A 19,383-nucleotide genomic window follows, 5' to 3' on the forward strand; every position below is an offset into this window, starting at 1 on the left:
TTTAGTGCCATCCTGTTTTTACCAACCCTGTCCTTCCACACAAGCCCAAATTCTCCTATTCACATCTCCCATAATGCACTGTGCTTATATAGTCTCCTCCTCCTTCAAATTAAGAGATATACTACTTTACATGCATTAGCAGACATTCTGTCACAATATGTACACCCACAATATTAGTCCAAGTAATCTTATCTAAACTCAATAAATGTTATTAATCTGCATGATTTCATTCCTGTGGAAGTCCCATTATGACTTCTTCTCCACCTTCAGTCCTAACTTTGCATGGTTTCTTTAGACTTTCCCCCATACCATTAATGTTATTTCTTTGTCCAGAGTAAGATGCCCAAATCTGGACTGGTCAGCACATTGTAGTACCCTCCTATTACCACTCTACTTCCATCTCTCAGAGGTCGCAGATACATCTGCACATCTGAAAAAGAAATTCCCATCTATTTCATGACTGGGACCATAAAAACTGACCATTGGCATCCATAAACCTTGTGTTTGACCATCAGCCAGATCCTTTCTCCAGTACAGCATTTTTTTTTCACCAATATCATTCTAATTCTTAAGATAACCTATTCTTACCTCCATTGTAACAGTCCAACCATGTAACCTCAAATTGCCTCCTGCATAATTTACCACCATCTAGACACTAAGCTTCACTGTAGCATAACTATCTTCCCCCCTCCTTTTTTTAAAACCTGCTACATTTAAACAGCAATATTTCCATTAATGAACAAAACATTTTATCTGTTTGCAACTTTTATTTTGTCAGTGTTATTTTCATCCTCCAGATTCTAACATTTTCAAATTCATTACCTTTTATATTCCAGTTAAGTACCTTTGTAACTTTTTAGTTTATTTATATAACTAATGCACACTTCTTGCTATTTCGCTGTATGTCGTTTATTAATACTGTGTAAATCTGTTATGCCTTTTGGCCAAGGTCATGGCTGAAAAGGAAGTTTGGATCAGTTCACTTTACAGGTTAACTAACAAATAAATAAATAAAAAAAAATAGAGTAAACTAAAACAAATAAAATAATCCTTCAGCTTAGTAAGAAATCATCACTATAAAACTCATGTCCTGAAGTACTTCATAAGATTAAACTTATGCTGTATGCTTGTTTATCTTTAGGTACATTCTTAGACGCATATTGTAAGATCAGAATAGTTGACATAGTACACGTTCAAAACAACTGGTATAGTACACCATAGTATTGCTGACCTGGCACTTTTTCTTTTAATATCTTGATTTGCACAGGAACAGATTAGAGTGTGTTGTTTCTTCTACTTCCAGTAGAAAAATAATCAGTCGTATCTCTTGCAATTAACTATTGCTGAACTGAATGTCACTTCAAAAAAAAAAAAAAAACATACAAGTCTTATTTTTGAATGGATAGGAGATACAGATATATTTACTATACTAGTGACAGAGAAACCAGTAACCTGTTGATTATATTTTGTGGTGTTTCAATTGTCTGTTCATATACCATCTTGTCCTGAGGTATGTCAGTTTTATATGAAGCAGTTTTAGTAGGCTCCACACAATAACTCTCAACTTTTCAGTGCAAGAAATCTGGACAAATGCCCAAAAATAGGGACCGATTTTAAATATTGCTCATATAAAGTTACATAGTTGCTAGAATAGTAAGTTTTGATTTATTATGTATTTTTGTAAGGATATGAAGTCTGAAACTTACATATTTGTCATTATTTAATATTATTTAGTGACCTCAATCCTTAGTGATTTGCCAGAAAACTACAAATTTTATGTCAAACCAACCAAAAGTAAGAGGTAAAAATCTGGACAGTCTGCAGATATCTGGACACTTGAGAGCTATGCTCCACAATAAGTTTTAAAAGGCTGATTTTCTAATGATGACCCAACTAGACCAGGTTTGGGATGATGCATATTACAGTTATTACTTTGTTGGACATGGTGAAACTGCATCTTCGATATCCATTATGGTAGTTTACTTTTAGAGTAAGTAAAGATATGTCTTAACTAATGGATAGTCTGTAGGGAAGTTCATGCAGCCATCCAAGATATGATGCAGTCCTTCTGTCACAAGCTAGCATCATTCTGCTTTGAATTCCAAAGAGTTTTCCAGCATGGAAAAGCACTTCTGCTCACCTCAATGCAGACATGATGATGGAAATGCATATGTAAAAGGAAAGGGCATGTCCTTGTCAGTTCATATATGTGAACAGACATTGAACATACAGGATTTTTATTCTGTCCATGATAACAAAAGTTTATTTGATCAGGACTGCCTTTAGTTATCACCACTGTGTTATCTTAATATGTCTCTCTAAATTCAAAATGTCAGGGTCATTGTTCCTACTATACTTATGGCCAAAAAATGGCCTCAGGAAAAATTCTCCATGTCTGTGCACTGCCTGGAACCAAAAAACTGTCCAGACACCTGATTTGTAAAACTTTCAGTACTACAACCATAGTACATGGTGTAGAGGAGCCCTAGCCTGACTTGAGACAATCAAATGGAAGATTTGGAAATGAGATAAGGACACAGGAATATTCTTCATTGTTTTTGTCTCCCAAAATGAACAAGCAGCACATTTGACAGCCCTTGTTATCAGTGTATTAAGACAAGCATTGTTTTTTTTGTTGGCAGGATGAATGTCTTAGTGATTTACGCTGGTGTGGCCTTACTTCTATGTTGATTCTGTTGTATCAAAAGTTGTAGAGGGCACCCTCAACACTCATTTGTTGGCCTTTGGGTCATAGGTGAATGCATTAAAGTTTTTGGCTGTGGGCCATGATGAGGATACTTTGCAAAAGGATACCATCACCCTCAAGGTCTGCAATGCTGTATCAACTCCTTTCTACCATTGAGCTTCAGCAGCAGATGATGACATTCAAAAATCTCCAGAACTCTATTGAAAGTTGCCATTGGCATGTCTTTTATTAACCATTTCAACAAAGACATTGATGGTGACTTCAATAACATTTTTGGTGATCCCACATCATAGTACAATATCAGTATTGAGAGTTGGTCCCCATCCACACCTATAGGAGTACTCTAAGGAATTCCCAGCTGACAAGACCATTTTCCTGTCTTGATCAGCTTGTACAATGCACACAATCTGGATCTAACCTTGAGATCAGGAAGAGGGATTAGGACTGTATCATCCCAGGAAATGAGTTCTAGTGATTTAACTGCTCTCCATCCATGAAAAAAATGAACTTGACACGTATCTGTCCCCCTTCCCATCCCTGCAGTGTGTCTTCCCCTCCTCCTCACAAGCTGGAACACAGTGGATCTAATGATCAGAAATGGCTTCAGTATTCTCATAGAAACTATCTGGTTTTGACATCTGCCACCAGTAGAGAAATATAACAATCTAGATTTGACCCACACTTGAACAAGAAATGAAATTGCCTCCTTTCCTCTACACATTTCTGACCTAACTTATTCTAAAGATTTATAATTCTTCCCTGAGTCCACAAATGACAGTCTTCATTACCTACCTAGCCCGCCTATCCATAACTCCTAATCTCTTCTCTAATCCTGTCACCAAAACTATTCCCACACAACATAATTCACATCCCATAACAATACATCAGAGTTCTGCCATTCCCATAAGAAATAAATTATGTGTGTGGTACAGAGTTACAACTGGTTTCAAGACAGCTCACCTCTTCAAACAGCCTTACATTCAGAATAAACATTACATGTTTTGTCATGTGCATGTCACCATCTGAAGTTCCTGTATGCACAACACATATTACACAAGATGATCAAATGAGGCTGATTACCTTCCTCATCAAGAAAAGTGCACCGCAAACTAAAACTTAGTCCAAACACATTTGCCAGTCTCCATTCAAAACATTGACTTGCATAGCACAACACAAACACACAGACACACACGAGTGATACCCTCACAAAACCATTCCCAGATGAAGAGATGCACATGATAATGACCACTATCTATAGATGCAAATCTGTCATAACCAAACCTGGCTTGAATCTCACTGGACCAATGCTGAAGAAGCAGACTAAAATGTGAACTATTCCTCATTCTCAGAAAAGGTTATAAAACCAACAAGAAAAGTATACAGTTATCATGAATTTGGAACAGCTTAGAAGCTGGCCTACACAGAAATGTTTGTACTAGTTCAGAGCCTCAGTGCAGTATGACTTATCTTTATACAAAAATTTAACTAAACTAGGACTGCGATCATTTTTTGAATGTATACATCCTGAAAATTAAATAAATAAACATGTGTGTATATGTATATGTATATGTATATGTATATGTGTGTATATATATATATATATATATATATATATATATATATATATATATATATATATATATATATATGTGTGTGTGTGTGTGTGTGTGTGTGTGTGTGTGTGTTAATGTAAATTCAGCAGAATGTTGTGAGCCATATCATATCTATAGTTCCAAATCTAGACATGAATGATGGGCAAGTGACCGCAGGGCTGGTATCCGGACTGCGGGCTGTACAAAATCCATTGTACAAGAGTAATTGGATCCCCAAAGCAAATCCCAGAGTTCAGCCATAACTTGCAAATTAATATTTTCTGCACAGTGTAGAAATGCACCTTCAGCAACCATCGTCTAGGAAGGATCATGGCTTAGTGACCAATAACCCTTTGCATGTCTCATGTGATAATGCCAATATTTGTTGATACTTATTTATACATAAATATTTCTTTATTTATTAATCCAGCCAGTCAGCCTTTGTTGATTAGGTTATTCCCAACAGACTGGTGGCCCTTTAATGGGGAGATCCAAACTGACATTTGTACTACTAGGAGAAATTTGGCCAGGACATTTGGGAACTTCCCCCTATTCTTGGTAGTAGTGGGAAGAGTTTGTGTTTGATACAACTCACTTCCAGTTTCCAGTCCAGGTGCGGAGGTGGCCAGGAGAAACAGGGAGAAAACATAGAGGCTGTAAGCCAAAGTGAAGTGGTGGTAAAAAGTATCAAAAATGAAGGAGAAGCAGTAGAATCAGTACCAGAAATGTTCAAAAATGATTTGGGAACAGAGAAAATACTATTTTTAAGTGGAGAGAAGGTTGAGAAGAAAACATAGGTGAATGCAGAGGTGGAAATGGGTTTGGAGCAAAATTTCCAGAAAAAAAATCTGTTTGAATCAAGAAACAGTGGGAAAATCTGTTATTTCAAACCTCCAGTTGGGAGGGTTGCAGGATGTTTTTTTTTTGAGGAGATGATAAACCAGAGTGAGCCAGAAAGTGGTGCCGCAGTATCCTGGAGTGATATCATAGAAAAAATAGATGAAAATGTGCCAGAGAAGGTTCCAGATGAAAACTCTTATGCTGAAACAGTGGGAGAAGTGGCCAAAGAGGAGATGTGAATAAAGGAAACAAAGAAGAAATTTGTTGTGTATGTGAGTAGTAAAAATGAAGAAGGTTTGGACAGATATGAGGTATGGGACAATGTTATAGTACCGCTGGGTGTTAAACTAGAAGAGGTAAGAGCTTTCATTTTAATTAACAAAGAAACATTTTGTGACTTGATATCTGAAACTGGTCAGACTATGGAACATTTTGGGGGAGGGTTTATGGAAAAAAGAAAACAGACTGTCCATGGTCAGAATATGTTGTACTACCCTTTGTAAAAAAAAAAAAAACAAACAAACAAACAAAAAAAGGGTTTTCTTCAGTTTAGAACTTAAGTGGAAGCAAACAAACTGAAAGAACATTTACTGACAATATGTAAAGACGTGATGGACACTACTAAAATATATGATGAAAGAGGACTATGGACTGGGGTATGGGAACGTGGAGCAATTTTAAAAATTGAAAACGGCAATGTGATACATATACCTAGTATTATCAATGTTCTTGGCAATAGAGGTTTTGTAAAATATGGAGGACAACCTAAAACTTGCTATTTTTGTGGAAAGAATGTTCATTTAATTAGTGAATGTGATAAAAAAGATGTTATTTATGTGGTCAGACAGGTCATAATGCAAAGAAATGTGAATTAAAGTGTAAGAAATGTGCCAATGCAGCACATTCATGGTTAGAGTGTGAGTTAGAGACACAAGAAAATGAAAATAAAAAAGAAACTGTACATGAAGTTGTACAATACAAAGAGATAGAAGATGATGTTGTACAGGAAGATACACTACAACTGAAAAATGCAGAAGGTGTTTTTAAAATTAAAGAGAAAAAATAAATAGTTGAGACAAAGGAAGAAGTGACAGAGTGGCGTATAGTAAACAGCAATAACAATTCAATAGGAAAGAGAGTTAGGGAGAGAAAAATAAAGTTTAAAAATATAATGGTAAGATCAAATAAGAAAGGTAAGGAATAGAAATATGTTTTATAAAACTGTTCTATAAAGCTGAAAATGTTAGCTTTAAATGTGAACAGAATGAACAATATTAAGAGGTGACTTAATATTACATATCGGTCTGCCACTGTAAACTGCTAGAGGACATTAGATTGTTAACAGATGAAGAAAGGGTGCAAAGCGAAAGGATTTGGAATGGTACTATTATTTGGAATATATGTAAAGAAACATGTTCAGGTATATGTATTTTGTGTAAATAAAATATAAAGGTATTGTATATAACAATAATAGAACTAGGGAGAATAAATGTAGTCAATTTGAGATGGAAAAAAAAAACGTATATAGGGTTATAGCCTTAAATGCATATGTGACAAAAAAGAGAGAGAAAGAATGTATAAAAGTATACTTAATTATGTTTGTGTGAATACGGATATATTAATGGCAGGTGACTTCAATTTTAACACAAGGAAAAAAAAGAAGGACTGTGATGTTAAAATAGTTACAGAAATATGAGGAGTAGACAATTAAAAATATGGGAGAATAAACACTGGACCTATAAAAGCAATGAAATCAAGACAGAATTTGATTACTTCTTAATATCAGAAAGTTTAAAAATTACTAAAAAAAGAATTAAGATATACTGGAATTCTGATCATGTGGCTATTTGGATAAAAAATCATGAACATGAGGAATATATTTTAATAGAAAAATCAATAAAAAGAATCAATGAAAAAGAATTAGATATAGCAGAGAGAACAGCGCTTATACAATTATGGAAACAACATATTAGTGTGAGACCTTTCTATGAAAACTGACTGTTTGATGGATGCAATTTAAAAAGAAATATAAAAAAGCATTTTTAAAGAGTGTAGAAGAAAAGAGGAAAAGAGGAAAAATGGAATGCAGAGTATTAAGTAAAGAACTTTTTAATGGTTTGGTAGAACAGACTAGAATATTTTATGAAAAAGAAGAGAAATATATAAAAGGAATTAAGATGACGGGGGTACAAATACTGAAAAAAGCATACTTATGCTAATGACATTGTAATAATTACTAAAAATAAATTTACTTACAACAAGTTCATAGGTTCATAGATGTGTACTAGGCTAATGGCCCTGTTTTATATGCATTACTTTTTCATTTAGAAGGTTTTAACAAAATTAGTTAATTGCATCAATGAGTTGAGCATTCAAAAACTAGGGAAGTGTCATTGGTTCATTGTCTCAGGTAATTTTAAGGTAATTCCTATATAAAGAATTTTTTTTGTAACTTGTAAGATTTGAAGAAGCCATATATGGTTCTGTGATGAAAGCTCTTACTCAGTTTGTAAGTAATAGAGTTGGATTCTAGTTCTATATATTTGGTTTGTTCTGCTTCTACATTTTTTGGAGGATAGAATATGTAATAAGCAAAAATAATTTGAAACTACAGAGCATGTATTTATGAAATGTGGAAGAATTCAAGAGTTATGGAAAGAAGTATGTACATTTGATTTGGTTAAAGATTACTCGAAATTTGAGATGTTAAATATGGTCATGATAGAATACGGCTATTATGAAAGAACATCTCAAGAAAAGGCAAAGAAAATGGACAGAGTTATAGTTTATGTAACATGGACAATATGGAATGAGAGAATTAATGAGATCAAATACAATGGAAAATAGACAGTAACAAATATATTGGATTAAATATGCTTTTTGTTGTGGGTACAAGGGTGGGGGGAATACTTAAAAAGAAGTTGATGATGTATAGAGTGGTATTATACATGTAAATAATGTAAATATGCAAACATGTAAATATGTAAATTATATGAATTGTATGAATGTTTACAAATTAAAAAAAAACATATTCATTTGCTAGTACATTTGCACTTACTGAATCATTTCCAGCTGTGGAGGTAACTCAGAGATACAGGAGCAAAGGCAAAGAAGAAAAGAGTTTTGACAATCGAGACAAAATGATAATCCTGATTGCTGCTGGGGGTGGTAGCAGTGTGTCCTATCAACTGGACAGGAAAAGGATATCTGACCACGGTTTAAGGATGTTGCAAATACTTAGCATTTAGCTGACTCAGAGCATGGATTGATGAAAGGAATAGTTATCATGGAGATAGTCCGGAGGGATAATTAATTCACAGTTGTCCCTGATGGAAAAATATGAGGTGGATGAAGAATCTGAGTTTTCCTGGTCAGAAATGGCAGATAAGCTTTTTGGAAGGGGGTTGCAGGGAGGCTTGATGTTTGTTTGTTTGCATGCATAAAGTATTTTCTTCACATAATCAGCATTAAGTGTTGATGTTTGCTTTGTTGACCTTTTGTGGTTGAAGTTCTCACCATCAACATTTTGCAGTGTCATCTAAGATAAGTGATCCCATATACAGATTACACACCATGTGGTATATCAGGCAATGAGCACCCTTCAGTGCTCATGGTTTCTGTAGCAGTAATGGGTTTTCTGGGATCAGGCTGCTAGCCCAATTCCTAACCCTCCTTGTATGGTGCACCACACACAATTGCATGCACACACTAACACCTAGGGCCAATTTAAAGTGTCCAACCCACTTACTGCATGTCTTTGGAATGTCAGAGGAAATCAGAGCATCTGGAGACAACCCACATAAATGCAGGGAGGACATGCAGATTTCATAAAGAAGGCACCCCAGCCGAGAATTGAACTGGAGAACCTCTTGCTGTGAGGCAACAATGCTAACCGCTACACAACCACACCACCCATGTGTATATGTGCATATATGTAATATAGCTATGTATGCATTTATATATATATATATATATATATATATATATATAGATATATATATATATATATATATATATATATATATAATATCTATGTGTGTGTGTGTTTATATGTATATGTTTAAAAAAGTGGTGAGAAAGAGGCTCAATGAGGAGTTAAAAAGTTTTATGATAAGGCAATAAATGATTTAGAGAAAAGTATCAGTTCAATACAATTCAATATGATTTTAGGAAAAGTAAACGAATAATCATTGTTTGGCATAGATGGTATGAATTATGTTGTAAAAGTATTTATGAAAATTTGGCAGAAAGCTTTGCTTTTAAAAAGTGCATATTGCAATGTTTGGAGAATTGTGAAATTAAATAAGAAATTAGTAAAACTGAAACCAACCCAATACAAGTCACCACAGAAGAATGCTGATAAAAAACAAAAATTACTGAAGTACCACTTTAATTTTATTTATCATTTTTGTCTTGCAGATAGACTTCCTCTAAATAAAATATTAAACACAAAAAGAAACTAAAATAACTTTGCATAATACATTGCATGATTAGGAAAATTAATTTTGCTCCTGAAATTACAAAATGTGCTTGTGATTTCTCAACCCACGACTTCTGAGGGTTATTTCGAAATAATGGATTTGTAATGGAATTATAAGACGTATTTGGAAAAGAATGGGGGAAGCTGTCAAATTGAGAATTGGAGGCCTATAACGTTAAATAATATAGATTATGCGATTTTATGAAAATTCTGCATGTAAGGTGTAATGCCATGTTACAGCAAGTTTGGTGGAGGATATGTATGATGTTAAATGAAGGTGTAGTAATGCTCTATTTGTTGTTTATAAGGGAGTTTGTGGATGATGTTTTATGTGCAGAAAATGAAAGATTGATTGTAGGTAATTTGAAGAAGGCTTTTGATTTTGCTGAATGTGAGTGTTTATGGAAAAGTTCGGAGGAATATAGTTTAAAAAGAAAAATGCTAAATCCATTAAGGTTTATATATATATATATATATATATATATATATATATATATATATATATATATATATATATATATATACACATATATATATATATATGATTTACCACCGCATAACCGAACACACAGCAGTCAAACCCAACAATGATCGATTCCGGTAACCAGATTTTTGCATGTCGAACGATCGGAATGTCTCGAAACCACCAAACGACATTTTTGACCGCTCTACATCCAAAACGATTGCTAACATGGGTCACAAAGGGGGGCAAGGTTTGCGATTTGATACAGTTGCATTCAGCAATGTGCATATTTGCCGCACTCCTTTCGGTCATCAGGGCTCGACCATCCATCCATTGGTTATATGGTGATAAACCTATATATACATATATATATATATATATATATATATATATATATATATATATATATATATATATATATAGATAGATAGATATAATAATGTTTGGCTTATAATTAAGAGACAATTTAGTGCTGAAATTCAATAGTTGTTGTCGGATGCTTTACATTCACCTAAGCTACCACTGTCTGTGGCAGATGGGACCTCAGTTAAAGGTGTCATCCAAAGGATAGCATACTCAGGAATACAGCACCCCACAATGCTGGCTCTATTCTTATTTTCAGTCCTGTGATACACTCAGTGAGCTGTTCATACATTATGACTGCATCGAGGTAGTCATCTGTTGATTTTACCAACCTGTTTTTCAGAAGGTATGTCAGTATGTAGTGTTCTACCTCTCTACTTTATCTGTTTGGCCCACAACTATAAATTGTCATGATCTGACTTGTTTTCAATGACATCATCCTTTCAGAGCATTTTGGCCATGTAATCATTTAAACTATGCTTTTCTTCATGTGGTTGATTAGTATGTTTGTCATAACTGTACAACCCCTCTAACAGCATTATTCAGTTCTGTTTTAGACTCAGTATTCTTTGCCTGATACTCCCCATCACATTTTTCACATTTTGTTTTTAGTTTGATGGTAGGTCTGGTGGAAATAGTACTGAACATCAACTTCTTGTACTTTGAAGGAGAATATTTAAAACAACTGAAAGGTGTGGCTATGGGGGCAGCTAGTGCCCCCATTTTTGTCAACATGGTAATGTGGAGTTGGGAAACAAGATTTATTCTTAGTTGTAACTATTATAATATTGGAACACTTACTTCAGATTTTTAGATGACATCTCCACTTTTTGGGTAGACACTAAGGAGAATTTTTTGAAGTTTTTTTTTGAATATATGAACAACACTGTTGGATTTTTGAAGTTCACTTGCACTTTTTTCTACTAATGAATTATCTAGATGTTACTATTACCAAATGTAACAATGGTTTTCAGTCTAATAATTACCAGAAACCCACCTTCTAGAATTCTTATCTATATTTCCATAGCTGCCATCCTAATAAACTCAAACATAACCTGGTAAGGGGGCAAATAATAAGAATATCTAGGATGATTTTTGATCATAGACTTTTTAAAAAGTAATTGGATATTCTTTGTATGATGTTTAACCAAAGAGAATATTCTGATGATTTAATAAACAAATGTATGTTGGACGTTATTTCAGGTAGATGGTCTAGATTTATACTTATATTGGGTACTACAGGATAAAAGCAGATAAGCTGAAAGGCACTGAATGTCCACAGCAGTAAATAATCACAATAAGTAGGTATCAGCAAACAACTCCACAGACCACCAGCCTAAAAGCAAAGTTCTTTAATCCAGAGAATAGCAGTAAAACAGGGTAAGCACTTTGGGAAACTCCTTTCATCAGATAAATTGCTTCAATACAATCATGGTTTTTAAAGAAAGTTGCATGCAATCAAAAGTCAGAAATCAAATGAATGGTCTACGCCACTTTAAAATAGGCTTTAAAGGTACAATCCCATTTAAGCCAGGGCTCCTATCTGCCCTGAGCTATATGATCCACTGTACTTCACAAGATTCACTATAATTAATAAGATGTCCCTCCTTCTGTGGTTGGTATTAATAGCTTGTAAGGCCATAAAGCTAAAAGAATGTCCTTGATACTTACAAATATGTTAGTATAGGGCATTATGTTCTTCTTTTATGTGTATGGCACGTGTATGGCAGAAAGATGCCTCAAAATCCTTTGTTTCAACTTACAGTTAATTTTACCTTCATAAAATGAGGTGAATGACTTGCATCTAGCTAAATATATGACATTACTAGTGTGACAGTTGGTGTATAACTTAGGACAGTATTGTTTATGATTAAGTGGATGAACAAACACATTAGTACTAGAAATATGAGTGCATGCTTTACAACTCATACACAGATATATACCAATTCTATCAGATACACTACTTTTTTATCCTAATATTATTAGTACAAAGAATCTGTTTCAGATTCTTATTACATTTAAACGTAAAACTTGGATCATCACCAACCAACCCCCATATATCATCATTCAGCCAATACAATTCTCCATTTGTTACATATGATATTACATATACCATTGATGTCACTACTGTACCTGGTATGTAGACTAAAATTGTTCTTCTTCATTCTGTTATTACATTGAGATCTATTATATGCACCCTGTCTAGAAAGCCAGGGGGCTGCTGTACTTTTTCTATATTTTGTACTATCCATAATAACCTTGTCCACTTCACTAGGCTGGTAACCTCTAGAAACTAGATGGGAAGTAAAGTCATGCACCTCGGATTGAAATTGTTTATCTTCTGTACATAATCTTGACATCCTAAAATTCTGATGCTTAATAATGTTATTAAAAATAGAGCTTGGATGCATGCTGTCTTTAATAATAAACTATTTCTCCAACAAGATTTCCTAAAAAAACAGATGTACACATTTTGTTAAAAGACTTGGATTCTAATTTCACATCTAAAAAGTCAGTCTCAGTATATGAAAATTGTAATGTAAAACATAAAAAAACAAATGGTAGATTCTAAATACAAAAAAAAAATCTCTTAGGTTCATAGGTGTAGTCTAGGCTAATGGCTCTGGAGTTTTTACAAGCCAAACTCATAGGATTACCCTGGCATCATGCCACCTGACCTTAGTTCCCAGTGCCTCTGTTGAGTAGAGCCACTGGAGTGATCCCCAGGGGGGATTTTCTATTTCCCATCCATTCATCAAGATTTCAGTGCGGTGCTTTCCCTATCCATAGCAAAAAGACATCATCCATGAAATGACAATAATAAATTAAAAATTCTTTCCATTCATTGTCAGTTTTAAATATGACTTCCTCTTCCCAAAGAGCTAATAGAAATTTGGCATATGAATTAGTGTGTGGGGGATGCTCATGGCTTCCCCCAACATTGCCAGTAATGTTGTTCAAAGAGAAATACACTATTTTCTAAAATAACCTTAAGCAATAATATAATCAGCATTAAAATTTTATTATTAAAGGAGCTGTGTGTCCACAAAAATTGCTTGATTGGTTTAAGACCAAAATCATTAGGAATGACAGTGAACAAGTTTTGTACATCTGGAGTCACCAATAACAAACAGTCATTAAACGTCTTGCCAGATAAAAAAAAAAATCATATAAAGAAGTCAAAACATGAGCAGTGTCCTTCAAAATACTTGGTACAGAGAATACAACTGTTTTTAATTTAGATTAAACCCAAAAAGAACAAAGCTCTGTGATCCAGCGCCTGCCTGATACTATCAGATGTAGGGGAGGATCGGACTCATTTTTATGTGTTTTGTGTAAAGCATTAAATATTGGGTACTTGTCCACATTCTAAAGTTCGTTGATGCACCTCATTGACTAACACTTCCATTAACTAAAAGATATAACAACATAATGGTGTTGAAATATAACAACACCTTCTTGTTAATTAAGAACATTAGTTGTAGGAATTGGCGCATCCTAGGTCAAGATGCAATTTTTTTAAATAATATAGGTGAATGACCTTTTTTTTTTGTTTTCAAAGGGGCTTTAATGTGAAGGACAATTTTGAGTGGATCTCTGACAATAATCGTGTGGGTACTTTGGAGAGACATGGTACTTGGAAGTGTATTTTTTTGTAATTACTGTAGCTTAGTGTTGGATGATGGCACATTTCCCATTACCTATCAAAGGGGTAGATTGGTGACAACCACTTTTGCCAACTGTTCTACTGCAGGAGTAGTTTACATTTGTGTGTGTCAGGACTGTGGGGATTTTTATGCTGGGAAAACTCAGCATCCAGGAAAGAGTATCTATGAGCTTTTACATGATATTTCTAAGACAAATAAAAATAATGCACTATACAAATGCACTAAAATTTGTCCTGGTACACCCACTACTAAGTTAAAATTTGGTGTAATTGACAAAATGGCAGTTAAACTTATGGTTGGTGACTGGAAAATGTTAGTGGAGTATCGTGAACTAACTTGGCAAATACATTTGAATGCCACCACAAAATAAGGTTTAAATGAATATATATCTTTAAACAGTGCTCCAAAATTGAGCTCTATTAAAAAGTAAGTATTATAAACCTGCATATACTTTTTAGATGTGCTTCATGGGTAATATAGTCATTTTGGCCTTTAATTGTTTTCTGATAATTATATAATTAAATGTATTTTTTGATTGGTTGGTATATATATTTAAAATATAGGGGGGATTCAGTAAAGCTTGCACAATTTTTTTTTGTGTACAGATTGCAGCAAGATGCGTACACAAGCATGAACAGTTTTAGATTCAGTAAACCCCGCATAGTAGCATGCAAGCACGTGAAAATAGGGAAACGTCCGTGCAATGCAAATTTAGGCTTAAGCAGGTGAATTTCCTGCAAATTAGCCACGTGGAGTGATCAAACAAGTTGGAAGACATCTGTGTAGAATCTGTGTCTGTGTTAGTAATGTACACAGAAGTTGTCAGCATGAATATTTCTGCAAATGAGGGGTGAATGCTGTGTATTTGTTGAATTGCTAAAGGGAGCAACCATATCCACATATCCACATTATGTAAGTTCTTACATGATACTTATATTCCCACTGGACTTTTCATGCTCAGTGCAAGTGTCTGTGCAGCATGCCACTTGCTGCAAAAAGTTTGGGCATAACTTTGCATTTTCACATGACCAGGCCATCCACATGACACTTATGACATAGCCTGCTATGAATGAAAACTTTATATATTTAATGAATAATAAACAGTTTTTATAAGCTATGCTGTGCAACCCAATACAAAACGCTACATAACTCAATAAAGTAGAGCCTTTATATCATGTCAATTATTTATTAAGCAGGAAAACTGTATCATAATTAGTCAAGCCCACATGGTGGATCTACACCGTAACTGTATAAAGTATGCATACATCCTACACTCTGATTTTCTCTCAATACTCTGAACCATTGGAGTAGAGACTTGGACATTTTAACTGAGATAATGTTAGGGGCTGCTGCAGCTATTCTAGATCTGTATGTGCTAGATGATGAAGTCAGTGCTACTGGTGCTGCTGACAATAGGCCTAGGTTAAGGAGGAGAAGAATGCTCAGGCCTAGGGTAACCTACCAGGAGCTGCATGAGCTGGGGACTGTGGAGTGCTATAAGGTGGACATTGATATATTACAAGAGTTCAGTGAGCTCTGCCACCCTCAGCTTAGAACCAGTGCTGACAGAGGAACCCATCCCAATGGAAAATAAGGAATGTATAGCTCTTAGGATACTAGCTACAGGTACTTTTCAAAGACCAACTGGGGACATGATCTGGGTGCCACAGGCATCCAGGATACTCTACCAGTTCATGGATCCTATGCTCCCACATGCCAGTGAGCACATATCTTTTTCCCCTTTCCCCTGAGGTGAGGGCCAGCAATATGTAACACATCTACCATGTAGTACACTGCACTGAAATACTGGGTGCCATAGGTTGCACTCATGTACACATCAAGGCCCTACCTGGTGAGCAGGGTAGAATCTATGTTAACCACAAGGGATACCACTCCATTAACTGCCAAGTCATGTGCAATGCCAAGGGTATTAGCATGAATGTGTGTGCTGGAAACCCTGGCAGTCACCATAACTCTCATATCTAGCACACATCACACCTGTACTGATGTTTGCTAGGGGGACATCCCACAGGTCCATTTACTAGGGGATGCTGGCTATGCCCTGGAGCCATGGATGATGACACCCATCAGAAATCCGCACACACCCACAAAAAATGCTATAATGAAGCTCATGCACAAACAAGGGAGATCAGAGAGGGTGAGTTTGGGCTTCTGAAGTCACGGTTCCAGTGCCTCAATATATCTGGTGGAGCCTTGTGCTATACTCCGGTCACATGTGCAAAGATATTCACAGTACATGCTATGCTATACAATCTGATCCTGTGGAAATAGCTGCAGCAAGATCAGCAAAGGGAAGGGATAAACATCCCCCACCAGTGTCTAGGTCACCACTTCTACAATCACAGACGGACTCGGAGGAGGAACCCCCTGCTGATGTCCCTGTAAGCAGATGTAGGCATGCTCAGTACACCCTGGCATTGGCTAAGAGACAATGCATAGCACATTCACTGACAACCTAAGGACCTAGGGACTAATACCTTACTCATACTCACATACATATATTAAAATTGATGCCAGCCAAATCACATATTCTGTACATATACATGTATTGGCTGTGTACTGCTTGCATCAGACAAAGTCAGCCCTGAGCTACAGTTGTGTCAACTGCTGGGCTATTTGGACAGACATGACATCCACATTGGACTACAGATACCCATTCCACTACCATGTCTCCATTTGTAATTGGTAGGCCTCATCTGTGGAATATTCATGCAATCCTACTGCAACAGATTACTAGTATATCATTCAAGGGACATGCTAGAAAATTATGTTAAATGATAGACTAGTGTATGTCCTAGCAGAACATGGACTTTTGTTTCCCTGCCCCTAAAAGCAGCAGTGTCCCCTTGTTGCTGTCATAGCACTGAATCATATATGCTATATGAGTATTTCACACAGTTAGTATTCCACAGTGTATTAGGACAGTAATGTACAATTTGAACTTACATTTTATGTGTTAGGTAACTGAAAATAGCAAGGTACATATTTATGCAGATGATGGTGTGATGAATGATCCCCTTTCTGTCAAGCAGCTTCTGTGGCTCAAAGAACTAAGGCAGGTAGGTTTTGTGATGGTGTTCAGAGCTCTAATCTTAAGATATTTAGATATTTTGCATGTGAAGTAGTAATAAATATCCACATGCTATTTATTGACTTAAGCTCAGCCTTCAACCCAGTCATCCTCCAACATCTGAGTGAAAAACTAGTCCATCTGGGTGTTAGCACTCCTTTATGCAACTGGATTCTGGTCTTTCTTATTGACAGAAAAAAGGTATGTGCAGTCAACAACACCTTGATGAGCATAACACTGAACACTAAACTACCTCAAGAATGTGTTCGGAGCCCCCTGCTGTTTGCCATGCTAACACATGACTGCATCAATAGGTACAACACAAACCATATTATTAAGTTTAAGAATGATACTACAGTGGTAGGTCTCATCAGCAATGAGGATAAAAAGCTTACAGAGAAGAGGTGCGCCAACTGATTGTCTGGTGTGATGACAACAACCTGGCTCTCACTGTGAATAAAACAAAGGAGATAATTGCTGACTTCAGGAAGAAATGCAAGGCTCATTCTCCACTCACAATCAAAGAAGAAACAGTGGAAAGAGTGAAGAGCACCAAGTTCCTGGGGGTGCATATCGATGAAGACTTGTCTTGGTCAATAAACACAAATCACATTGTCAATAAGGCACAACAGCATCTACACTTTCTAAGAAGTTTAAGGAGAGTAAAACTACCACCTTCAATTCTCACAGCCTTCTACAGGAGGTACCATCGAAAGCATCCTGATTAGTATCAGTGCCTCAGCAGAGCCATGAAAATAGTCAAAAACTGAACTCACCCTACCCACGGTCTGTTCTCCTGTTTGTCTTCAGGCAGGAGATGCCATAGCTTCCGTTGCAAAACCACCAGATTTAATAGAACCTTTTTTCCACAAGCCATCAGACTTCTGAAATCCAGTAATAACATACACCATGCTAGTCATGGATTTCTAGAGTTACAATGCTAAAGTCATTCACAGACATATGCAATGAGTCTATGAAAGTATGATCTTTTACCTTATGTGCAATATTAATGATACCAGGTTAACAATCTGTGCAATATGCCAAGTTTGCATTCTGTGCAATTTGAAATCTGATTTTGATATGTGCAATATTTATCTGTGCAATATTTTGGGTACTGATGAAGACATGCAAGTGAAATAGTCTTGGTGCATGTCATTGTACTTGTCACTGCACTGCATAAATGTCTTATTGTTGTTATTGTTGGCTTTGCTTTAGCATATGTGTTATTGTTGAATCAATATCAGTATATGTTGTATGCACATTGAGTATGAAGTAACACAATATCGTTCAGTTGCACTGTTGTACAGTCTGAATGACAATAACGCTCACTTTGGCTTTGACTTTGTATGACTGTATTGCCCTACATACTCAGATGATAGAGAGTAAAGCTGCACTATGACACATATAATGCTGGACAAAGGACAAAAAGGAAGGATTCAACATTAGATAATGCACTTACAAAAATGTGGAAGTGCATAGAATAACGTGTTGCAGCTGGAAGACTATTGGGGACATCTGAAAGGGTTCAACATTAGATAATGCATTTACAAAAATGTGGAAGTGCATAGAATAACATGTGTTGCAACTGGAAGACTACTGGGGACATCTGAAGTTCAGAGTTCTGGCAGTCTTCTCTAACGCCATGTGTAAATTATACCACATTTGACAACAAGCAAAAATTTAGTGTGAAACACACATAAATATGAGTCAAACCTGTGCATGTGCTGCAAACATCTAGACAGTAGTGAGTCATACCAGCTCTCCCTAAGACAGCATGTGGAAACCTTGAAAATGTATGGCACAGTAAATGAATACTGTGATGCCCGTGCTCTGGCCCAGTAATCAAGGAGCCTCAATCCTAACCACTAGCACCAGTGAGGGGCATCCACATTGGGAAAGATAACAATTACACACACAGTAAAGTACAATTTCCCTTAGTAGCACACAGAGATCACAGTCAGTCTGGGGATGGTTTCTCTCTTTCTCTCTAGATTCCCAATAAGGCTCCCCACTGGCACAGTTATAGAGTGGAGTCCTTAGCCAGGGTTCCAAGCCAAGTCCTCCCAGCACTCCCTCTGTCCAACCAGTGCTTCGTGTCCCTGCCCAAGTAGCGGACACACACATCCACACACACACACTTTGAGATATGATTTATATACAACCACACAGACACTCCTGG

This window comes from Protopterus annectens, chromosome 6.part0 (assembly GCF_019279795.1).
Source record: "Protopterus annectens isolate FY-2018-M chromosome 6.part0, PAN1.0, whole genome shotgun sequence".
NCBI classification, from domain to species: domain Eukaryota; kingdom Metazoa; phylum Chordata; order Ceratodontiformes; family Protopteridae; genus Protopterus; species Protopterus annectens.